The sequence below is a fragment of the Coregonus lavaretus genome (genome assembly GCF_964263955.1).
Source record: "Coregonus lavaretus genome assembly, chromosome: 23".
In the NCBI taxonomy this organism is placed as follows: Eukaryota; Metazoa; Chordata; class Actinopteri; order Salmoniformes; family Salmonidae; genus Coregonus; species Coregonus lavaretus.
The window spans coordinates 47,361,960-47,388,846 of NC_140010.1; the positions used below are offsets into that span (position 1 = coordinate 47,361,960).

The 26,887-nt window shown below is 42.7% G+C and overlaps 1 protein-coding gene across 1 annotated transcript in view; it reads right to left on the reverse strand.

Moving 5' to 3' along the window:
• Positions 1-26,887, reverse strand: part of asap1a (ArfGAP with SH3 domain, ankyrin repeat and PH domain 1a) — a 200,410-nt gene that overhangs the window by 163,967 nt on the left and 9,556 nt on the right. The window lies entirely within an intron of this gene.

Below are 26,887 nucleotides of genomic sequence, written 5' to 3' on the forward strand. Positions count from 1 at the left end.
GTACGCACTACCCTCTGTAGTGCCTTGCGGTCAGAGGCCAAGCAGTTGCCATACCAGGCGGTGATGCAACCAGTCAGGATGCTCTCGATGGTGCAGCTGTAGAATTTTTTGAGGATCTGGTCCATGTATTAAATCCTGTAATATTCATCTGTATGCAGATGTACGGTTATGTATGCCATTGCACTGACTGTTGACCAAGCTATGTTAGAGCTGCAATCTGATTTTGTTACATTACAGAAAGCCCAATGTGATTTAAAACTACATTTTACATTTTAGTCATTTAGCAGACGCTCTTATCCAGAGCGACTAATATATGTTGTTCTCTAATTCACAGAAAAATGTCTCAGATGGTCTACATATTCACTCATTGAATGGCTCTCTCATCGAGCGTGTTCCCACCTATAAATATCTGGGGGATTGATAAAGATCTAACATTTTTAAAAACATACTGATGAGCTAGTTAAAAAGCTAAGATTTAAACCGGGCTTCTTTTTTAGAAATAGATCTTGCCTCTCCATGAACAGCAGGAAGCAGATTGTGCAGTCAACTTTCCTGCCAGTTCTTGACTATGGTGACACCCTTTCTCAGAATGCAGTAGACACTACTATTAAACCATTGGATGCCGTCTACCATAGCGCCCTTCGCTTTATTACAGGTGACAGTTTTAATACTCATCACTGCATCTTGTTTCAGAAGGTCGGCTGGACCTCACTAAAGTTCCATAGATCACTTTATTAGTCCTTTCTGGTTTACAAAGCTCTGCTCCACAAGCTTCCAACATACAGTGCCTTCAGAAAGTATTGACTTATTCCACATTTTGTTGTTACCGGCTGAATTCAAAATGGATTCAAAAACTAAAATAATCCTCTCACCCATCTACACACATTACCCCATAATGACAAAGGGAAAACATGTTTTTTGAAATACAGAAATATCTAATCTACATAAGTATTCACATCCCTGTGTCAATACATGTTAGAGTGGCAGTGATTACAGCTATGGAGTCTTTCTGGGTAAGTCTCCAAGAGCTTTGCACACCTGGATTGTACAAAATGTGCACAGTATTCTTTTAAAAACTCGTCAGTCTCTGTCAAATTGGTTGTTGATCATTGCTAGACAGCCAAGTCTTGCCATAGATTTTCAAGCCGATTGAAGTCAAAACTGTAACTAGGCCCCTCAGGAACATTCACTGTCATTTTGGTAAGCAATTCCAGTGTATATTTGGCCTTGTGTTTTAGGTTATTGTCTTGCTGAAAGGTGAATTTGTCTCCCAGTGTCTGTTTGAAAGCAGGCTGTCCTCTAGGATTTTGCCTCTGCTTAGCTTTATTCCATTTGTTTTTACCATTAATAAATCCCTAGTCCTTGCCGATGACAAGCATACCCATAACATGATGCAGCCACCACCATGCTTGAAAATATGAAGAGTGATGTGTTGTGTTGGATTTTCCCCAAACATAACGCTTTGTATTCAGAATATAAAGTTACTTTTATTTTAGTGCCTTATTGCAAACATGATGCATGTTTTGGAATATTTTTATTCTGTACAGGCTTCCTTCTTTTCACTCTGTCATTTAGGTTAGTATTGTGGAGTAACTACAATATTGTTTTTACCCATCTACCATTAGGTGCCCTTCTTTGCGAGGCATTGGAAAACCTCACTGGTCTTTGTAATTGAATCTGTGTTTGAAATTCACTGCTTGAGTGAGGGACCTTGCAGATAATTGTATGTGTGGGGTACAGAGATAAGGTAGTCATTAAAAAATCATGTTAAACACTATTATTGTTTATTGAGTGAGTCCATGCAACTTATCATGTGACTTGTTAAGCAAATGTTTACTCCTTAACTTATTTAGGCTTGCCATAACAAAGGGGTTGAATACTTATTAACAAGACATTTCAGCTTTTCATTTTTTATTAATTTGTAAAAATTCAGAAAAACCTAATTCCACTTTACATTATGAGGTATTGTATTTAGGCCAGTGACACTGGCTGTAACACAACAACATGTGGAAAAGGTCAAGAGGTGTGAATACTTACTGAAGGCACTGTACCTCACTTCCCTGTTGAAATATAAGTTACCAAACCCATTCGCGTGGTTGGCTAACTCGAGGTCCCGCTTGTCTCCACAAAGTTAGGTAAATCCGTCTTTAGTTTTAACGCACCACAGTTATGGAATACCTTACAAAATGAATTCCCTGGTGCTGATAGGGCAGTTTAAAACTCTGTTGTTAAATGAGTTCACTGAAGTGTGCAATTGTTTCAATTGACTATTATAACTTGTTGTAATAACCTGAGGAAATGTATTTATAGCTCTTTTTTTGTGTGGGGGGGGGGGGGTATTGATGGAATGTTTGTCCTCAGAGCACCATTGCAAATGAGACATTGGTCTCAATTGGGCTCCCCTGAATAAATAAAAGTAAATAGGTTGTAATCTCATTGATCAACGTATCAACCAAATATTACCCAATGATCCACGTTGAAATGACGTGGTGTGCCCAGTGGGCTGGATCTGAGTCAATATGCTCTCACAGCAAGGAACTTGGCAAGTGGTACAGGCAGGCTTCTCCTTTTATCCTGAGTTCCCTTTTACCAACGGTGGGGCAGTTTTTGTCCTCGTGGACCGCAACAGTGTCACACTTTTGCTCCAGCCCTAATTAACACACCTGATTAAACTCATTGTGACGATTTCCTGGACCCAGATTGAACCTATTCCTAGACTAAAAGCACTTTGAATAAAGATTCTCCATAGACCTTTTTTCACAGCTATTCTCCATAGACGACTAGTGCAGGTAGCTAATAAAGGGCTGTTTTAAAATCAGGGTAGTAGAGGACAATGACTAGGGCTGTTCTGAGTACTCCAACAAAACTAGTATCGTAACGAATATGGAGAATTGTCACAATATGATTATGATAAGACCATTTTTTGTAATTATCCGTGATCTAAAAAAAACTGCTGCTAGCACGCATCTCTCTCATGTCTCTCAAACAGTGCGAAGTGCAGTGCGCTCTAAATAACTCAACTGTCTAGTTCTGCTCTGTAAAGAAATGGGCAGGCTATAGGTTGATCCTGCTGCTCTGATTGGATAGAGGGAAACTGTCTCTCCGTTCACTTGCTCTTCATCGCTTGATCATTTCACCAGTCACTTCTCCTCACGTTTCACCCAGATCATTTTGATTGCTACTGCCTGCTGTTACTATGACAAATCAGTTAGCGAGGACGTTTGCTAGCAAGCTATCAATGTGCATCATATCTAATAAGCGGAGGAAAAAAGGATCAACGCCGATGCAAGTTTTGAGAGCAGAGACACACATCCACTGCTCCTGATCTACCACTTCCTTGATGTATAGAATTGTGCAGGTAGATGATTATGTATTGCCAACCTCTATTTAGACACTTACAGTGCCTTGCAAATGTATTCATCCCCCTTGGCGTTTCACCTATTTTGTTGCATTAGAACCTGTAATTTAAATGGATTTTTATTTGGATTTCTTGTAACTGACATACACAAAATAGTCCAAATTGGTGAAGTGAAATGAAAAAAAATAATAATTACAAAAAAGTGGTGCGTGCATATGTATTCACCCCCTTTGCTATGAAGCCCCTAAATAAGATCTGGTGCAACCAATTACCTTCAGAAGTCACATAATTAGTTAAATAAAGTCCACCTGTGTGCAATCTAAGTGTCACATGATCCGTCTCATGATCCCAGTTTATATACACCTGTTCTGAAAGGCCCCAGAGTCTGCAACACCACCAAGCAAGCGGCACCATGAAGACCAAGGAGCTCTCCAAACAGGTCAGGGACAAAGTTGTGGAGAAGTACAGATCAGGTTTGGGTTATAAAAAAATATCAGAAACTTTGAACCTCCCACGGAGCACCATAAAAAAATGGAAAGTATATGGCACCGCAACAAACCTGCCAAGAGAGGGCCGCCCACCAAAACCCACGGACCAGGCAAGGAGGGCATTAATTGGAGGCAACAAAGAGACCAAAGATAACCCTGAAGGAGCTGCAAAGCTCCACAGCGGAGATTGGAGTATCTCTCCATAGGACCACTTTAAGCCGTACACTCCACAGAGCTGGGCTTTACGGAAGAGTGGCCAGAAAAAAGCCATTGCTTAAAGAAAAAAATAAGCTGTACCCCCCTGTATATAGCCTCCCTACTGTTATTTTATTTTACTTCCGCCCTTTTTTTCTCAACAATTTTTTGTTGTTTTATTTTACTTTTTATTAAAAAATAAATGCATTGATGGTTAAGGGCTGTAAGTAAGCATTTCACGGTAATGTCTACACCTGTTGCAAATAAAATGTCAGTCTTCCAGAGATTTGAGACTGGGACCTTCCAGGTCCTTCCTGGTTCACCTTCCAGCAGGACAATGACCCTAAGCATACTGCTAAAGCAACACTCGAGTGGTTTAAGGGGAAACATTTAAATGTCTTGGAATGGCCTAGTCAAAGCCCAGACCTCAATCCAATTGAGAATCTGTGGTATGACTTAAAGATTGCTGTACACCAGCGGAACCCATCCAACTTGAAGGAGCTGGAGCAATTTTGCCTTGAAGAATGGGCAAACATCCCAGTGGCTAGATGTGCCAAGCTTATAGAGATATACACCAAGAGACTTGCAGTGGTAATTGCTGCAAAAGGTGGCTCTACAAAGTATTGACTTTGGGGGGGTGAATAGTTATGCACGCTCAAGTTCAGTTTTTTTGTCTAATTTCTTGTTTGTTTCACAAAAAAACATATTTTGCATCTTCAAAGTGGTAGGCATGTTGTGTAAATCAAATTATACAAACCCCCCCCAAAAATCAATTTTAATTCCAGGTTGTAAGACAACAAAATAGGAAAAATGCCAAGGGGGGTGAATACTTTCGCAAGCCACTGTACATTCTTCAGATTACGAGTATCAGCCAATCCGACTATTAACTATCAATTTAGGGATACGGTTTCGAATACAGCCAGATCGAGACACCCCTAGCAATGAAATTGCACTAGCAATGTTCTTCTGAGTATCAAAGGGTTCTACAGCAATGTTCTCCTCAGCTCAACCAGTACTTAAAAAGCCTGGATCTGACCCAGACGACCTTGAGAACTACAGGCCCATCTCCAACCTGCCCTTTTGGGTAAGCTCCTTGAAAATGCTGTGTCGAGACAACTTCAACACCATCTGGCCCCTCACAAGCTACTGGAGCCCTTCCAGTCGAGTTTCAGAGCTAGACACAGCACTGAGACTGCCCTGGTAAGGGTCACCAATGACCTCTTCGTGAGTGCTGACTCTGGGACTGCCAGCATCCTCATACTGTTGGACCTCAGTGCAGCATTCGACAAGGTCCTCCCCTCGAGTGAGGGAAAATCTATTTTTATATTTTTTTACTATGATGTGAGTATTCGCCTTGGGTGGGAGAAACGCGCTTTACAAATTAAATGAATTATTATGATGATTATTATTCCAAATCGACATATAACGTTTTCGTGCGTTGGTGTGCAGCCATTTTTTATATACAGGCTACAGGTCACACTTTGGGAAGGTTTTGCATTGGTTTCAACAGAGCACGTCACTTCCTACCTCATTGGACAATGTGCCTCATTGGAAAATGTGAATGTTCAAAGGTCAAAGTTAGTCAATGAACAATGGCTGTGGTATGAATAAAGTGAATTAAGCATGGCTTTTAGTTCAGGAGACACCTGATAAAGAGAGGTCTCACTCTCTAATCCTCTCTCTCTTGCGCGCGCACACACATCACACGTGCGTGCACACACATCGCGCGCGCGCACACACACACACACACACATCACACGCGCGCGCACACACACACACACATCACACGCGCGCGCACACACACATCACACGCGCACTCACTCACACACACACACACACATATATATAGGAACACACACACACTTCCAGAACGCAGATGCGAGATAATTTCTGCAGTGTGAGCCAAACACAACTGACAACCTCATTCAGCGTTCTCCTGTCCAAGTCCAAAACAAAGAACTGGGTCAGCAAAGACCATAAAGGAAGGTGTCATTCACCAGTATTTCCATTTGCCAAGGACAGGCGTGCAAAGTGATGTTACTCAGCAAGAACCTACCAAACACAAATACTGTACATTACATACAAACACACACATATTCAGGTTTAACATAGCCAGTGTGTCCATTTCAAGTTTGTAGTAAAAATTACATATCTATGGGACAATATCAAATGATGTCATGAGAGGGACTGGCTTTTCAAGACCCTGTCTGAAGGGTAGCATAAAAAATACACACACACTCTCACGCACAATCACTCACCCACACTGACGTGCATCCAGCCAAACAATGCAGCTGAACATACATCACACTGCCAAGCAATTTGGTCAGAAGGTGCAAGCACACACACGTCTCTTGATGTCAATGGAACCACTTCCCTAAACTCAACATTTAGCCCTCAACTCTATCATTCCTTCTCCTCCCTCCCTCTTCCTTTCTGTTGCTCTTCCTCTCCCTCTTTTTCTTGTCCATTCTCCCTTCTCCTCTGTCCTTTTCCTAACCCTCTATCACTACGTCTCCTGCTCTCCCTCTCAGACTACTACTACTCAACTCCCTTTCTTACTCGCATGTGCACGATAGCACAAGGCCAAACCAAACGATCCCTGAGAGCGACTGCCAAAGGCAAAGGGTTTAATTAGACAACACTCATGTCAAGCCGACGAGCTGCACCAGTTATCATCAAGGATAAACACTAAACCTTTGCAAGATTACAACCTTCCCTCTCAGCACAGCCAAAAATGGCCCACTTTACAAGTGGTCAGGGATAGATGGAAGTGTATAATGCAGAGAAAAGTGCTGAGGTGGACGTTTCATGAACTTTTATGAGAGAAGGCTGCAGCAGCGACAGGGCTTTATCCAACATTATGTTGAAGCCGCAATAGCAGATATGCATAAAGATGGCCGCCTCCATACACTTACCGCAAACGCCTCGTATACTACGTTTGCCGTATTATACATTGCTCTTCGTTACTCTTTTTTTGTATCTGAATTAGCACAGTATACATGACGCCAATTCTATCTCCATGACACTGGCAATTAGAAAAAACAAAAAGTAGATTGTTCTGATTTATGGGCGTATTGAACCACTGGATAGTTCTAAAATAATGACGTAAAATCTGTATTCTGACATATTTATACACGTTCACTATTGAGCATTTGCTAAATAATTTGGGTTATTCAACTGGAACTGACTCACCAACCAATCACACTACTCCATTTCATAGCATCTCTCGCTAACCCCCTCGAGTCTGACAGAGCTCTGTCAAACTCACATTTAGATTACAAAGGACTATTGGTGCATTTCCATGCAGGATTTACCGCAGTGTTTTACCCAAAAGGCTACGCAGGCCGGCACCCGTGTCACACTGGGCCATGGCTCCAGCAGACCAAAGCCAGGCCACTGGTACCTTTCAGCTTACATTTACATAACAATGGCTAACTGTGAACGTTAACACCTCACAAAGCACTGTTGTTTCTCACCATCAGAGCTAGCTATGGAAACACAATTTCCCTAGTATAACCAACTGCACGTTCTTTGCGATTAATGTCACATTGTATAAGACAGTGCTGGTGAAATTGTAGCGCTGACACCTTCAGCAGTGGCAAAGAGAGTTCAGAACACCTTTTATTGAACTTCTACAGAAATATGGGACCTGATGAGAAGTATTGATTTCGATGTACAGTACCAGTCAAAAGTTTGGACACACCTACTCATTCAAGCGTTTTTCTTTATTTTTACTATATTGTAGAATAATAGTGAAGACATCAAAACTATGAAATAACACATATGGAATTATTTTGCAACCAAAAAAAGTGTTAAACAAATCAAAATATATTTTATATTTGAGATTCTTCAAAGTAGCCACCATTTGCCTTGATGACAGCTTTGCACACTCTTGGCACTTTTTTGGTTAATACATGATTCCATATGTGTTATTTCATAGTTTTGATGTCTTCACCAGGGACGGCTTGTTCAATAGGGCGATATGGGCGACACACTGCCAAACGGGAAAAGGAAGGGATTTTTTTTCTAATCAATTATATCACGGCAACAGCAGTTATCAGTGTTCACGTCTGATCTGCCAGCCACTAAATGTCAAATCAGGCTAAAGTCGTGCTTCAAATGGCCCCGCCCGTTTTTGGGGCGATTTCAGTCAAGTTGAAAATCGCCCAGAAGTCTCTCATAGCCTGTCATGTAAAATCTATTTTTTTCACATTTCAAAGCTTTCAATACATTCTCTATGGGTGTCTGTGGGCTTGCACTTACGCGCTTTCGTCATACGTGACGTAACGTTGAACGTAACTAAGACAATGGCGGCTACCAGCGTCTCTGTTGCGACCTGCAGTGCGGCGTTATTTTATGTTTTTAATTTGTAGACTTAGTTTACAAACATTCTGCCAACCATGGATTTCCAGTGGTTGGTTTTGGACTGATCTTGTTGATCGTGTACATACCCGCTACGAACGGACTAAATAATGAAAACGCTGCTGGCAGCTGAATCCCAATACAGCTGGGAGACTTGGCTGGATGAGTCCCGGACAGAGAAGTGGAGCCGGCCACCTTCACCCTGGTCAGAGCGGACCGCGATCCTGGTAAGAGAGCGACTCTGTACCCCGACATTGAACTGCTTTCTGTGTCATTGCGACCTTACTATCAATTCAATTCAATTTAAGGGCTTTATTGGCATGGGAAACGTGTGTTAACATTGCCAAAGCAAGGGAAGTAGATAGTAAACAAAAGTGAAATAAACAATAAATATTAACAGTAAACATTACACTCAGAAGTTTCAAAAGAATAAAGACATTTCAAATGTCATATTATGTATATATACAGTGTTGTTACAATGTGCAAATAGTTAAAGTACAAATGGGAAAATAAATAAACATAAATATGGGTTGTATTTACAATGGTGTTTGTTCTTCACTGGTTGCCCTTTTCTTGTGGCAACAGGTCACAAATCTTGCAGCTGTGATGGCACACTGTGGTTTTTCACCCAGTAGATAAGGGAGTTTATCAAAATTGGGTTTGTTTTCGAATTCTTTGTGGATCGCTGTAATCTGAGGGAAATATGTGTCTCTAATATGGTCATACATTTGGCAGGAGGTTAGGAAGTGCAGCTCAGTTTCCACCTCATTTTGTGGGCAGTGTGCACATAGCCTGTCTTCTCTTGAGAGCCAGGTCTGCCTACGGCGGCCTTTCTCAATAGCAAGGCTATGGTCACTGAGTCTGTACATAGTCAAAGCTTTCCTTAAGTTTGGGTCAGTCACAGTGGTCAGGTATTCTGCCACTGTGTACTCTCTGTTTAGGGCCAAATAGCATTCTAGTTTGCTCTGTTTTTTTGTTTGTTCTTTCCAATGTGTCAAGTAATTCTCTTTTTGTTTTCTCATGATTTGGTTGGGTCTAATTGTGTTGTTGTTGTTGTTGTTGTTGTTGTCCTGGGGCTGTGTGGGGTCTGTTTGTGTTTGTGAACAGAGGCCCAGGACAAGCTTACTTAGGGGACTCTTCTCCAAGTTCATCTCTCTGTAGGTGATGGCTTTGTTATGGAAGGTTTGGGAATCGCTTCCTTTTAAGTGGTTACTATCTGCCCCGTGAGTTCCCCCAATTGTTTGTTACCGTTGTGTACTGTTGATAATCACAAGTTTACTGGAGAACTGAGACCAAGTAGAGACTTTGGACAGGGTGGATATGGTATAATAAAGGCAGTTTATTCAGAGGTAAAGATATCTGGAATCGCGTGCACGGACTCGTGCACGTGTGTAGGTCACCTAAATCATCAGAAAAATTGCCCCTCCTGAGAATTTTTTCAGGAGCCGCCACTGGTCTTCACTATTATTCTACAATGTAGAAAATAGTAAAAATAAAGAAAAACCCTTGAATGAGTAGGTGTGTCCAAACATTTGACTGATACTGTATGTATAAATTCCAAGACAGACTTTCACTGTGTTTTTGATACTCACATGGATGACAATACTAAAGACCTATGGTGGACAATAATATGCATTATGAACAATAAGATTTGGAATACAAGATGTATTATGACTATAAAACAATCCCCCGGAATTAAAAAGAAGAAGAAAGCTGGACTCCAAAAAACAAGTTCCCCTACAAAACCTTTAATGGACACTATTAAATATGTAAATCATGTTAAGTAGCCTAATAATGAACCCATATATTGATGTGAAACAGATTTGTATTTATATGAATTAATCTATTATGTTTGTAAAATGTGGAGAAAAAAAAACGTTCATAAAGATTATTTTAAATAAAAAAAGCAAAAGAGACTCACTAGATACATGAACTAAAAAAAATACTATTTTCACACCAGAACGACAAATGGCTAAAAGCAGCGGGTGGCCGCGGTGTGTTAGCCCCCTGCTCAAACCTGTATATGCATGTGTGTCTTTTGGAGGGGCTTGGGATAAAGTGGAAGTCAAATTTCCGTTGGACCTTGTGTACAATTCACGAATAAAGCGAACTTAATTTTAAATGGGGCACTAGAGCGAGGGTGAAACGTTTCACCTATACGTGATCATCACAGCTCTCTTAAAGTAGAGTTAGTAACAACATTTCTGACATCATACATCAGGAAACAAGTTCTTAACCACAAACCTCAGAAAGAAGACCACTCACTCCTAGACACATGGTAGGGGAGTTGTTATTGTTGCATTGACAGAGGAAAGAAGTAGTAGGGGCACATTTTTACAAAGAGGGAACTTTTTTTTATGACACTGAAGAGCACTTCAAATATGCAAAATCGTGTTTGGGTGGTTTCCACTGACAAAAACAAGAGATGTGGAAATCAACATTAACTGCCTGCTGTATAGGTGAGTCGTGTGTGTAGCCATCAGATGCACTGTTCTCTTTTGCAACCACAGTAGGTTGTTAACACTAGGATAGTACTTTATGTGGTCACAGAATCTAAATGCTTCAAACTAACTGCCATACTTTTAATTAAGCATTATGACAGTATTATGGCCCCAATGCAGCTCTATCATGACACTGCACCATCCTAGTGTTACCAACATTATATCTGAAACTCAAATCGAGCAGCTCAACCCCTTCTTTTGTTACATTTAGGGCACACCGTTTTCATATTACATTTTAGTCATTTAGCAGACGCTCTCATCCAGAGCGACTTACAGTTAGTGAGTGCATAATTTTTATTTATTTTTCATACTGGCCTCCCGTGGGAAATGAACCCACAACCCTGGCGTTGCAAACGCCATACTCTACCAACTGAGCTACACGGGACCTATTACAGTGACAAAGAGAATCCACGAGACTCGAATCGCCATCGAGACACAACAACAGCAGTAACCATGAATGGTTTGGTGACCTCACTCCCGAGGACAGGAGACAGGGCTTGTGTAAAGCTGTCATAGTGCTTCGCCTGGCACTGCCACTCCACTGTCCCCAGACAAAGTCACAACAGCGTCAGTCAACTCCACCACAATGACACAGCTGGGCCAGCTGAGCCAGGCAATTTTCCTTCCACAAAGACACAGCTCAGTCCCAAAAGCTACCCTATAAACCAGTCGAGACAACCACAGATTCTTTACCGTAGGCCCTGTGTAGCTCAGTTGGTAGAGCGCCAGGGTTGTGGGTTTGATTCCCACGGGGGGCCAGTATGAAAATGTATGCACTCACTAACTGTAAGTCGCTCTGGATAAGAGCGTCTGCTAAAATGACTAAAATGTAAAAAAATGTTTCCACTGACCCAAAAAATTACCTAAATCAGAGCGAGTGGTTATGGTACTTTTGTACTGATGAAGATCAGAGATGTACCGTATGTAATAAAACGTAAAAGTCAGTCGCAAAGTTTCATAGATTGATATTTGGACCAATAGTTTCATTCTTCTTAACTGCTGTTAGTCATTGGGTTTACCATTTGTTTTTAATCAACAGATTATCATTTATCTCAGGCAGATCACATTGACCATTCATAGAAACTCATCCTTAGACTGCCCATCTTTATATGTGTTAATCATCTTTAGAGAGACTGGTTTATGCTATAGAGAGGAAAGTGTTGTCCCCAGTAACACCAGTTTGATTATTTGTATGGAGGTCAATGAGAGTGTGTTGAATTTTGTAAACATAAAATTGAATAGCTAATTTGCGAAGTGAGGTTTATTTGATCAAATACAAGTTTCGTAATGTTTCGGTTGTTACGAATGAAGTCGATATACAGTACCAGTCAAAAGTTTGGACACATCTACTCATTCAAGGGTTTTTCTTTATTTGTACTATTTTCTACATTGTAGAATAATAGTGAAGAGATCAAAACTATGAATTAACACATATGTAATCATGTCGTCACCAAAAAAGTGTTAAACAAATCAAAATATATTTTATATTTGAGATTCTTCAAAGTAGTCACCCTTTGCCTTGATGACAGCTTTGCACACGCTTGGCATTCTCTCAACCAGCTTCATGAGGTAGTCACCTGGAATTCATTTCAATTAACAGGTGTGCCTTCTTAAAAAGTTAATTTGTGGAATTTATTTCCTTCTTAATGCGTTTGAGCCAATCAGTTTTGTTTTGACAAGGTAGGGGTGGTATACAGAAGATAGTCTTATTTGGTAAAATAATCACTACAAAACGTATTGTATGACCTCTTTTACACTATATTAGGCCCAGACTTTGGAACTTTGGTTTTCCTAGATATGGCTACTATATTGTGATCACTGCATCCGATGGATCTGGATACTGCTTTCAAGCACATTTCTGCAGCATTAGTAAAGATGTAATCAATACATGTTGATGATTTCAACATGTCCTGAATGGCAGGGAGCTCGACCCCAGTGATGTACTGGGCCGTACGCACTACCCTCTGTAGCGCCTTGCGGTCGGATGCCAAGCAGTTGCCATACCAAGCAATGATGCAGCCAGTCAAGAAGCTCTCAATGGTGCAGGTGTATAACTTTTTGAGGATCTGAGGGGCCATGCTAAATCTTTTCAGCCTCCTGAGGGGGAAGAGGCATTGTTGTGCTCTCTTCACGACTGTGTTGGTGTGTTTGGACCATGATAAATAAAAGCCCAACAAGCATGTGTTACTAGAATGCTAAGAGATCCTATACATGAGAATTCCCTTATTGGATACAATACTAAATGCTAATGAGCGCAAGCAAACAAACTAACCCCAAGGACAGAAAACCCAGCTCATAAAGTTATACATGTATCTCAAAAGGCTACTCACAGTTTGCTGAACGCACAAAACAAATATTAAACAGCAGGAGGGATTCCAGGATCCCTTGATCCAGGAGGGGATTGTCTCTAGCAGCTGCTGTTACCAAGATGTTTTATCTTGCAAGCCACTAGCTAACAAGTTAGCAAACCAAATACACAGCTGGATAGAATTCATTTAGCACATCTTAGATAGTTCACTTTAAACTAGGGCTGCCAGAGTTAAATCAGTTAACTTTTTGTAATTTTAGTGCACTCATTTTCATTCATTGTGATTCATCGCATTGTCTGAAAGTATTCAAAATACACTAAAAACATCCAAAATACATAATACACTGCTCAAAAAAATAAAGGGAACACTTAAACAACACAATGTAACTCCAAGTCAATCACACTTCTGTGAAATCAAACTGTCCACTTAGGAAGCAACACTGATTGACAATAAATATCACATGCTGGTGTGCAAATGGAATAGACAACAGGTGGAAATTATAGGCAATTAGCAAGACACCCCCAATAAAGGACTGGTTTGCAGGTGGTGACCACAGACCACTTCTCAGTTCCTATGCTTCCTGGCTGATGTTTTGGTCACTTTTGAATGCTGGCGGTGCTTTCACTCTAGTGGTAGCATGAGACGGAGTCTACAACCCACACAAGTGGCTCAGGTAGTGCAGCTCATCCAGGATGGCACATCAATGCGAGCTGTGGCAAGAAGGTTTGCTGTGTCTGTCAGCGTAGTGTCCAGAGCATGGAGGCGCTACCAGAAGACAGCCCAGTACATCAGGAGACGTGGAGGAGGCCGTAGGAGGGCAACAACCCAGCAGCAGGACTGCTACCTCTGACTTTGTGCAAGGAGGAGCAGGAGGAGCACTGCCAGAGCCCTGCACAATGACCTCCAGCAGGCCACAAATGTGCATGTGTCTGCTCAAATGGTCAGAAACAGACTCCATGAGGGTGGTATGAGGGCCCGACGTCCACAGGTGGGGGTTGTGCTTACAGCCCAACACCATGCAGGACGTTTGGCATTTGCCAGAGAACACCAAGATTGGCAAATTCGCCACTGGCGCCCTGTGCTCTTCACAGAAGAAAGCAGGTTCACACTGAGCACATGTGACAGACGTGACAGAGTCTGGAGACGCCGTGGAGAATGTTCTGCTGCCTGCAACATCCTCCAGCATGACCGGTTTGGCGGTTGGTCAGTCATGGTGTGGGGTGGCATTTCTTTGGGGGGCCGCACAGCCCTCCATGTGCTCGCCAGAGGTAGCCTGACTGCCATTAGGTACCGAGATGAGATCCTCAGACCCATTGTGAGACCATATGCTGGTGCTGTTGGCCCTGGGTTCCTCCTAATGCAAGACAATGCTAGACCTCTTGTGGCTGGAGTGTGTCAGCAGTTCCTGCAAGAGGAAGGCATTGATGCTATGGACTGGCCCGCCAGTTCCCCAGACCTGAATCCAATTGAGCACATCTGGGACATCATGTCTCGCTCCATCCACCAACGCCACGTTGCACCACAGACTGTCCAGGAGTTGGCGGATGCTTTAGTCCAGGTCTGGGAGGAGATCCCTCAGGAGATCATCCGCCACCTCATCAGGAGCATGCCCAGGCGTTGTAGGGAGGTCATACAGGCACGTGGAAGCCACACACACTACTGAGCCTCATTTTGACTTGTTTTAAGGACATTACATCAAAGTTGGATCAGCCTGTAGTGTGGTTTTCCACTTTAATTTTGAGGGTGACTCCAAATCCAGACCTCCATGGGTTGATAAATTTGATTTCCATTGATAATTATTGTGTGATTTTGTTGTCAGCACATTCAACTATGTAAAGAAAAAAGTATTTAATAAGATATTTCATTCATTCAGATCTAGGATGTGTTATTTTAGTGTTCCCTTAATTTTTTTGAGCAGTGTATATACAGCTAAAAACAACAGAGCTATGTCAAAACAAGTTTACATTGAGGTTAAAGAAAGTGTGCTTTATTAATTTACCAGACTTTCCTAACTGATACTTTGGACAAAGTCAAGACGTCAATATTCTTGTAATGCTTTTTGTATAATATTTAGGTATTAATCACAGCAAATCAGGCGATTAACTCGATTACATTTTTGTATCGTTTGACAGCCCTACTTTATACAATAGTTGTGAATTTCATTAAGATATAATTAACACGCTGACCAGGACTGACTGACATCCCAAAACTCCCGTTTGCTCATTGCGTTTCTTTGTAAACACACATGACATGGCTTAAATCAGCCGTTTTGAGGAATGTTTCATAATGAAAAATTATTTAACAGGTGAAATGAAGAACGTGATCTGCTTTATCGATTACCTTGCGCACAAGTTGACTGGAGGTATTTATTTTAAAAAGCACAAATATTGAAATGTATTAAAAAACAAACAAAAAATATTTTCAATAGTATTGACTCTATTGAAAATCATACCATGGCTATTTCAAAATACCGTGGTATACAGTATATAAGGTATAACGCCCAACCCAAGTGTTAACACACACACACACACACACACACACACACACAATAATGTTACAAACAGAAATATAGATAGAATCGCCTCGCAGATTCTACACAACCACAGTGCGGTTATCTTCAAACTACATCAACTGAAATAAGGTCCGGTTCAAAACAACAGTTAATTGAATAGGGCCACCTCATATTTGACATGCACAATTTGAAACACTCCACACTGAGATGAAGCCTGTCATTACCGCATTATTACTGCAGTAAGTTTCTACTGGTGGGTTTTATGTCTGCATCGGTGGCCCTGAAATCCTCTGACTGCAGTGCCTGTGCCTGGGGTTTTTCTCTGTCACTCTCTCTCTGGATTATATTATCAGTACTGGCAAATGCATTACTCTCCAGTACCACACTCTCTCTTCATCTCCCTTTCTCTCTGTTCATTCTCTCCCTCTCTGACAGATCTTTCCATAGTAACTCTGTACCCCCTTTTTCAATCTTGTCTCATCGCTGCAACTCCCCAACGGGCTCAGGAGTCAAAGGTCGAGTCATGCGTCCTCCGAAACATGACCCACCAAACCGCGCTTCTTAACACACGCCCGCTTAACCCGGAAGCCAGTGTAACAGTTTTGCTTCCGTCCCTCTCCTCGCCCCAACCTGTGTCGGAGGAAACACCGCCCCCCAGGCCGAACCCTCCCCTAACCCGGACCATGCTGGGCCAGGGTTGTGGGTTCGATTTCCACGGGGGGCCAGTATGAAAATGTATGCACTCACTAACTGTAAGTCGCTCTGGATAAGAGCGTCTGCTAAATGACTAAAATGTAAATTGGATGTTTCATCAATTTGCATATTTCACAGCATTGTTACAGTGACATGCAAATGTCCATCCCTCATCCAACGTTTAACCTACATTAGATGATCTGACATATAATGTTGCAATCATGGTACATCTAAAAAATGCCCATGAAGTAGTGTCAACCTCTCCCATTGCTCTTTTAGTGCAATGCTTCCTGATTCCCTGGCTGGCTGGCAGTAGCAGGCCAGGTGAGTGTTGTGCGCTAAGCCTGTATAAGTAGGTTAATACCCTCTCTGCATCCCTCCAGCACTGCAGCTCTGAAGAGGGAAAAACACTCTCCTGTTATACAAGTTCACTACGGCTTCGGTCTATATTTAGCACACCACAAATCTCCACTCTTCAGAGGATATAAGATGAGTTCTCGACTTCACGTTGGGACAATTTAATGTGATTCCAAAAAAAGTGTACAAGGAAGGCACATAGGGATTGGGTATGTGTATTTCTTAGAAAATAAATTGGATAACTGTCATTACACAATTATATGTTCACAAAAGGTAACTCGTGAGCAGAAAGGCTGCCTATTCTGGCGCAATCAATTTGTATTCTTCATACATGTCATTTATTGCAAGGTTAATGATACACTTTATTGTCAATTGTTACAGGGACATTGAAATTAGTCATTTTCCTTTATACCAACCCACCTGGGACTCACACACAGAGATGTTGGAGGACAAGATCAGCAACAGCGTAACGCCTTTGGAGCAGTATAGGGGTTAAGTTCCTTGCTCAAGAGCACAACGGAAGGAGATGGTATCTAGTGTACAAGGAAAGCACATAGGGATTGGGCCCACTCCCTACCAGATTTGTCCCAGTCAGCACTGGGATTCGAACCAGCAACCCTCCTGTTTCTTGCCCCCCTCTCAAACCTCTAGGCTACCTGCTGTCCCCATTAAAGGGGAATTTCACCCTGGGGATCCTGGTTTTGTTTCGATCATGTCCGAGGGATTTCTAGGTCAGCGAGATGTGTTTCACTCATAATTGTCCACGAAAAGGGTGGGACTTGGCTTTGCGCCGAATATACACCCTATGATGGATCTGAAAATAAATGTAGAGCTGCTTTGTCTCATTTTGCGAAGCCTCTATGTTATACCGATTGTACTATACATTTTTGTGTGTAGGTATGGCTGTCCTTGTTTGATAGAGCCATTGGACGTCTTTCAGCGATGTTCCTATTGGCAGATGTATTGCTAAATATACACTCTCTGAAAGACTACAACTCATGTTGGGTGGTGCTTCCTGCTCTGGCCCCGTCCCTCCCCCAAGACGGAGGCGGACACAACACAAAACCCTCTTGGCAAAGCTGAAAGAACTGACCGCAATGGCTTCAAGTGATTCCTCTCAACAACATGAATTTGACGAAGGAGCATTTTGTGATGTTCTATTAGCTACATGGTGACATTCAACCATATGTTTAAACTGGAATATAGTGAAGAGGATTTGAAACAAAGAGTTGGATTTAGCTAGAAAATCAGCTATCGCCGATACCAGCACCAAGAGGTTAGATGAACAGGGCTAAGTAAGTTATTTTTCATGCAAGCCAACTAGCAAGCTAACTTTACTTTATCTACTGAAACCCATATTGTGTATTGCTGGCTAACATACTACTGTGTCAAATCAAATTATTTTTCTGTTTGCTAACTTAGGTAGCAAGCTATGTAGCTAGCTAGTCTAGCTGAACAGCTACCGGTAGCCATATCTGACTAAAAAGAGAAGAGGTTTTACAATAGGAAATCTATTGCATCTTGATTGTAAAACCTCTTCTCGAATGGTCTTGTCCATTCGAAAGTCCGTGTTGCCCAGCGACAGCCCCAAAACATCACTGCTCTAGAGGAGATCTGCATGGAGGAATGGGCCAAAATACCAGCAACAGTGTGTGAAAACCTTGTGAAGACTTACAGAAAACGTTTGACCTGTGTCATTGCCAACAAAGGGTATATAACAAAGTATTGAGAAACTTTTGTTATTGACCAAATACTTATTTTCCACCATAATTTGCAAATAAATTCATAAAAAATCCTACAATGTGATTTTCTGGAAAAAAAATGCTCATTTTGTCTGTCATAGTTGACGTGTACCTATGATGAAAATTACAGGCCTCTCTCATCTTTTTAAGTGGGAGAACTTGCACAATTGGTGGCTGACTAAATAATTTTTCCCCCACTGTATACCTGCTGGAGCGCATACTACGGGTGGGTGTTGCTATGGTGACCAATGAGCTAAGATAAAGGCGGGGATTTGCCTAGCAGTGATTTACAGAAGACCTGGAGCCAGTTGGTTTGGCGACGAATATGTAGTGAAGACCAGCCAACAAGAGCGTACAGGTCACAGTGGTGGGTAGTATATGGGGCTTTGGTGACAAAACGGATGGCACTGTGATAGACTACATCCAATTTGCTGAGTAGAGTGTTGGAGGCTATTTTGTAAATGACATCGCCGAAGTCAAGGATCTGTAGGATATTCAGTTTTACGAGGGCATGTTTGGCAGCATCAGTGAAGGAGGCTTTGTTGCAAAATAGAAAGCTGATTTTAGATTTAACTTTGGATTGGAGATGCTTAATGGGAGTCTGGAAGGAGAGTTTACAGTCTAACCAGACACCTAGGTATTTGTAGTTGTCCACATACTCTAGGTCAGACCCGCCGAGAGTAGTGATTCTAGTCGGGTGGGCGGGTGCCAGCAGTGTTTGATTGAAGAGCATGCATTTAGTTTTACTAGTGTTTAAGAGCAGTTGGAGGCTACGGAAGGAGTGTTGTATGGCATTGAAGCTCGTTTGGAGGTTTGTTAACACAGTGTCCAATGAAGGGCCAGATGTATACAAAATGGTGTCATCTGCGTAAAGGTGGATCTGAGAGTCACCAGCAGCAAAAGCGACATCATTGATATACACAGAGAAAAAAGTCGGCCCGAGAATTGAACCCTGTGGCACCCCCATAGAGCCTGCCATAGGTCCAGACAACAGGCCCTCCGATTTGACACACTGAACTCTATCTGAGAAGTAGTTGGTGAACCAGGCGAGGCAGTCATTTGAGAAACCAAGGCTATTTAGTCTGCCAATAACAATGCGGTGGTTGACAGAGTCGAAAGCCTTGGCCAGGTCGATGAAGACGGCTGCACAGTACTGTCTATTATCGATCGCGGTTATAATATCATTTAGGACCTTGAGCATGGCTGAAGTGCACCCATGACCAACTCGGAAACCGGATTGCTTAGCGGAAAAGGTACGGTGGGATTCGAAATGGTCGGTGATCTGCTTGTTAACTTTCGACAGGCAGGGCAGGATGGATATAGGTCTGTAACAGTTTGGATCTAGAGTGTCACCCCCTTTGAAGAGTGGGATGACCGCGGCAGCTTTCCAATCTCTGGGGATCTCAGACGTTACGAAAGAGAGGTTGAACAGGCTAGTAATAGTGGTTGCGACAATTTCGGCTGCTAATTTTAGAAAGAAAGGGTCCAGATTGTCTAGCCCAGATGCTTTGTAGGGGTCGAGATTTTGCAGCTTTTTCAGAACATCAGCTGTCTGAATTTGTGTGAAGGAGAAGCGGGGGGGGGGGGGGGGGGGGCATGGGCAAGTTGCAGCGGAGGGTGCAGAGCTGGTTGCCGGGGTAGTGGTAGCCAGGTGGAAAGCATGGCCAGTCGTAGCAAAATGCTTGTTGAAATTCTCGATTATTGTAGATTTATCGGTGGTGACAATGTTTCCTAGCCTCAGTGCAGTGGGCAGCTGGGAGGAGGTGCTCTTATTCTCCATGGACTTTACAGTGTCCCAAAACGTTTTGGAGTTAGTGCTACAGGATGCAAATTTCTGTTTGAAAAAGCTACCCTTTGCTTTCCTAACTGCTTGTTTATATTGGTTCCTAACTTCCCTGAAAAGTTGCATATCACGGGGGCAATTCGATGCTAATGCAGTACGCCACAGGATGTTTTTGTGCTGGTCAAGGGCAGTCAAGTCTGAGGAGAACCAGGGGCTATATCTGTTCTTAGTTCAGAATTTTTTGAATGGGGCATGCTTATTTAAGATTGAGAGGAAAGCACTTTTAAAAGAACATCCAGGCATCCTCTACTGACGGAATGAGATCGATATCCATCCAGGATACCTGGGCCAGGTCAATTAGGAAGGCCTGCTCGCTAAAGTGTTTTAGGGAGCGTTTGACAGTGATGAGGGGTGGTCGTTAAACTGCGGACCCATTACGGACGCAGGCAATGAGGCAGTGATCTCTGAGATCCTGGTTGAAGACAGAGGAGGTGTATTTAGAGGGTAAATTAGTCAGGATGATATCTATGAGGGTGCCCATGTTTACGGATTTAGGGTTGTACCTGGTAGGTTCCTTGATAATTTGTGAGAGATTGAGGGCATCTAGTTTAGATTGTAGGTCGGCCGGGATGTTAAGCATATCCCAGTTTAGGTCACCAAGCAGTACGAACTCTGAGGATAGATGGGGGGCAAGCAATTCACATATGGTGTCCAGGGCACAGCTGGGGGCTGAGGGGGGTCTGTAGCAAGCGGCAACAGTGAGACACTTATTTCTGGAAAGGTGGATTTTTAGAAGTAGGAGCTCAAACTGTTTGGGCACAGACCTGGATAGTATGATAGAGCTCTGCAGGCTCTCTCTACAGTAGATTGCAACTCCACTCCCTTTGGCAGTTCTATCTAGACGGAAAATGTTGTAGTTGGGGATGGACATTTCTGAATTTTTGGTGGCCTTCCTAATCCAGGATTCAGACACTGCTAACACATCAGGGTTGGCGGAGTGTGCTAGCGCAGTGAATAACTCAAACTTAGGGAGGAGGCTTCTAATGTTAACATGCAAAAAGCCAAGGCTTTTACAGTTACAGAAGTCAACAAATGATAGCGCCTGGGGAGTAGGAGTGATACTGGGGGCTGCAGGGCCTGGGTTAACCTCTACATCACCAGAGGAGGACTAGAATAAGGATACGGCTAAAGGCTTTAAGAACTGGTCTTCTAGTGCGTTGGGTACAGAGAACAAAAGGGGCAGATTTCCGGGCGTTGTAGAATATATTCAGGGCATTATGTACATACAAGGATATGGAAGGATATGAATACAGTGGAGGTAAACCTAAGCGTTGGGTAACAATGAAAGAGATAGCATCACTGGAGGCACCGATTGAGCCAGTCTCCGCGTGTATGGGGGGTGGAACAAAGGAGCTATTTGAGGTAGTTTGAGAGGGACTTGGGGCTCTACAGTGAAATTGTATAATAAGAACTAACTGGAACAGCAATAGGCAAGGCATATTGACATGGGAGAGAGGCATAAAGCAATCACAGGTGTTATTCTAGAGAGCTAAGACAACAACTGGTAATGGCGATGAAAGTTTGGGATGAGGGTAAAGAGATAAAACAGGACAGGGTACCGTGTAAAGGAACAGTCCAGCAGGCATCAGCTGTGCAGCTGAGTGAACATAAGGTCCAGTGAACAGCAATGTGAGTCCGAGAGCAGTTCGAATTGGTGCTACAGCACAGGTGAGCAGGAAGCACGGCTGCTGAATTGCGTGTGCTAGCGGGCTGGGGCTAGCAGATGGATCTTCGTGGTCGGCGCAACAGAATGCCTGTTGAAACCACAGACGATTATGTCGGCAGACCAGTCGTGATGGATCGGCGGGGCTCCGTCTCGACACTAGGAGGTCCCGTCCGGTTGACAGAGAGTTAGATAGCCAGGAGATGGGCCTGACTCGAGGCTAGCTCAAGGCTGATTAGCCAACCACAACATCCATTCGGTTGCAGCTAGCTAGTTGCGATGATCCGGTGTTAAAGGTCCAGTGATTCAGTGATTCCGGCAGAAAATCCGATATGTTCTGTGTCGATAACACGCTGTGCAGACTGGCGGATAATAGTTCAGGCTAGAGCTGGCTGGTAGGTAGTGCAGGCCACGGACAATGGTGAAAAAAACGCTAATGGTGGCTAATAGCAAGTAGCTAGTTAGCTGGCTATTCCCGTCGGTAGACAGAGAGGTAGATAGCCGGGACATGGGCCTGGCTCGAGGCTAGCTCAAGGCTAACTGATGCTTGCTTCGGGGGCAGTGGTGATTAGCCAACAGCAACATCCATTCAGTTGCGGCTAGCTGGTTGCGATCCGGTGTTAAGGTCCAGTGATTCAGTTATTCCGGCAGAATATCAGATGTTCTGGGTGAAAACTGCTAACGGTGGCTAATAGCAAGTAGCTAGTTAGCTGGCTAGCTAGTTTCAACTGGAGATTCTAGATAAAAGGTAAGTAAATAATAGAATCCGTTCCACATTGAGTGAGGCGGGTTGCAGGAAAGTATATTTAGTAGAAGGATGAAAAGTGTGATAGGGAAATATATACCAAAAAAAAGACAAAAAACTACAAAAAACTGGCTATTTACACGGACACACTACAGAGTACACGACCGCACTGCTACGCCATCTTGGAGACAGACTAGTGTATTATTTATGGACATTGAGAGCTGCTTTTGATGGGACATATCAGTCAACAAAGTGAATGGGCTGCAGAAGGGGTCTTAGGAGGGCAGTTCTTACACAGTATGAATTGTTGTGTATGGGAGCTTGAGGAGAAATGTCACCTCTAAATCGCTCTCATACATAACAATACATTAACTGCCTATAAGCACAACCCTGCACAACCAAAAAAACATTCCTCATCTCAAAGACCTGTCTGTAAACCTCCCCAGCCCATTGACTTTGACATGTAATTATTGTCAATAGTAACGGGCAGATATGTCTTTGTATTGAGTTTTGAGAATCTGCAGAGAAAATTAGTTGGTTGTGTCATTACTGTTGTTGATGTTATTATACCTTTCTGTGTCCCGTGCTGGTTTCTGTCCCACAATCTTGTTGTGCTCAATAACTGCAAAGTGTGTCCGCTCCCTCATGATTGGGTTCGATCCCCGGGACCACCCATACACAAAAAAAAAATGCACGCATGACTGTAAGTCGCTTTGGATAAAAGCGTCTGCTAAATGGCATATTATTATTATTATTATTATTATTTACTCTAAATGCAGCCGCTTTGGGTATTTTTAAGCAGGGCACTGTGGAAGGAGTCCAGATAACCTGAGTTTTACAAAGAAAAAAGGTAAAAAGAGAAAAGGGGTAGACTAAATTGATTACATGGTCTGGAAGGTACTTTGTGGTCCTAAAGCTACCTCTAACCCCATAAACTCAAAACCATAAACACTACCCAATTCATGTTTATGCCATGCTTACTGTAAATTAAGCCATTTTAGCAGTCAGCTAAACAAACATGTTTACTCTGCTGAAGGTAGCTACAGTGGGGAAAAAAAGTATTTAGTCAGCCACCAATTGTGCAAGTTCTCCCACTTAAAAAGATGAGAGAGGCCTGTAATTTTCATCATAGGTACACGTCAACTATGACAGACAAAATGAGAAAAGAAATCCAGAAAATCACATTGTAGGATTCTTAATGAATTTATTTGCAAATTATGGTGGAAAATAAGTATTTGGTCAATAACAAAAGTTTCTCAATACTTTGTTATATACCCTTTGTTGGCAATGACACAGGTCAAACGTTTTCTGTAAGTCTTCACAAGGTTTTCACACACTGTTGCTGGTATTTTGGCCCATTCCTCCATGCAGATCTCCTCTAGAGCAGTGATGTTTTGGGGCTGTCGCTGGGCAACACGGACTTTCAACTCCCTCCAAAGATGTACTATGGGGTTGAGATCTGGAGACTGGATAGGCCACTCCAGGACCTTGAAATGCTTCTTACGAAGCCACTCCTTCGTTGCCCGGGCGGTGTGTTTGGGATCATTGTCATGCTGAAAGACCCAGCCACGTTCCATCTTCAATGCCCTTGCTGATGGAAGGAGGTTTTCACTCAAAATCTCACGATACATGGCCCCATTCATTCTTTCCTTTACACAGATCAGTCGTCCTGGTCCCTTTGCAGAAAAACAGCCCCAAAGCATGATGTTTCCACCCCCATGCTTCACAGTAGGTATGGTGTTCTTTGGATACAACTCAGCATTCTTTGTCCTCCAAACACGACGAGTTTAGTTTTTACCAAAAAGTTCTATTTTGGTTTCATCTGACCATATGACATTCTCCCAATCCTCTTCTGGATCATCCAAATGCACTCTAGCAAACTTCAGACGGGCCTGGACATGTACTGGCTTAAGCAGGGGGACACGTCTGGCACTGCAGGATTTGGGTCCCTGGCGGCGTAGTGTGTTACTGATGGTAGGCTTTGTTACTTTGGTCCCAGCTCTCTGCAGGTCATTCACTAGGTCCCCCCGTGTGGTTCTGGGATTTTTGCTCACCGTTCTTGTGATCATTTTGACCCCACGGGGTGAGATTTTACGTGGAGCCCCAGATCGAGGGAGATTATCAGTGGTCTTGTATGTCTTCCATTTCCTAATAATAATCCCACAGTTGATTTCTTCAAACCAAGCTGCTTACCTATTGCAGATTCAGTCTTCCCAGCCTGGTGCAGGTCTACAATTTTGTTTATGGTGTCCTTTGACAGCTCTTTGGTCTTGGCAATAGTGGAGTTTGGAGTGTGACTGTTTGAGGTTGTGGACAGGTGTCTTTTATACTGATAACAAGTTCAAACAGGTGCCATTAATACAGGTGACGAGTGGAGGACAGAGGAGCCTCTTAAAGAAGAAGTTACAGGTCTGTGAGAGCCAGAAATCGTGCTTGTTTGTAGGTGACCAAATACTTATTTTCCACCATAATTTGCAAATAAATTCATAAAAAAATCCTACAATGTGATTTTCTAGATTTTTTTTCCTCAATTTGTCTGTCATAGTTGACGTGTACCTATGATGAAAATTACAGGCCTCTCTCATCTTTTTAAGTGGGAGAACTTGCACAATTGGTGGCTGACTAAATACTTTTTTTCCCCACTGTAACTTCCCAGTCTAGCAGTGACTACCATGGCATAGGCGAAATTGATTGACAGTTTGAATCCAAAAGATTGCTACAGTATATGATTTAGCGGATGGCTTTCATAGTTCAATACAGGACTGTAGCTAGCTAGTAACTTAGTCTAGCTAGGTTAGCAAGCTAGCTAATGTTAGGTTACCTCTAATCGAGAATCTTACATTTTGTTGTGAAGGAAGAAATCTATGGTATCGCATCATTTCTCAGCTGGCGTCGAAGTGGCTTACCCATCAGTTTAGACTTTGGTCACCATAAGCATCATTCTTGATAGCTGCAAGCCACTGGCAGCATCGGGGTCAATCTCCGGTAGGTAGAACGGTGAAAGATAACTCCTTTTTGCAGTTGTTTGTAATTAGCACAGCCAGGCACAGAACCCTACACGGCCATGATGACAAAGGTTAGTCAAAAAAAATCCTGCCTAGAGAAGTTCTGAGATTACTGTGTGTTGGTAAACAATGTCACCATCCAAGTTTGTGGGCACGCCCCATTTACCTAACAGGCAGGTACACTACATGACCAAAAGCATGTGGATACATGCTCGTCGAACATCACATTCCAAAATCAAGGGCAATAATATGGAGTTGATCCCCCCTTTGCTGCTATAATAGCCTCCACCCTTCTGGGAAGGCTTTCCACTAGACGTTGGAACATTGCTGCAGGGAATTGCTTCCATTCAGCCACAAGAGCATTAGTGAGGTCGGGCACTGATGTTGGGCGATTAGGCCTGGCTCGCAGTTGGCATTCCAATTCATCCCAAAGGTGTTTGATGGGGTTGAGGTCAGGGCTCTGTGCAGGCCAGTCAAGTTCTTCCACACCGATCTCGACAAACCATTCTGTATGGACCTGCTGATACAGGAAAGGGCCTTCTCCAAACTGTTGCCACAAAGTTGGAAGCACAGAATCATCTAGAATGTCATTGTATGCTGTAGCGTTAAGATTTCCCTTCACTGGAACCAAGGGGCCTAGCCCGAACCATGAAAAAACATTATTTGCACAAGGTTCCAGTAATCGGTGACAATATCAAGTCAGGTCACAACCCTGTATGAATTGGATTCTGATTACTGAAAACAAAATACATGTATTGACAAAAGTAACAAGACTGCACTTACGTGAAATATATCATGAGTGATGAACAACAATCCATCAACAAATGGTAGTTAGGCTAACTGCCAGTAAGATTGGTATGGCCTACTAAAAACAATTACAGTGGATTGGTATCACACCCAATTACGTCAGGGTTTAACATGCTTTACATGTTATAGACAAAAACATGTAATTTATAATAAGTGATAACATCACCTAAGGTTGCAGTTATATTCTTAAATTGGGTCTCGTAACATTTAATGTTAGTTTAAGAACAGGTGGGTAGGTGTTTAGGTATTGGAATCAGTGTTACTATCAGTAACATCCACAGAACGTGACTGAAAGGGAAGCTGGTAA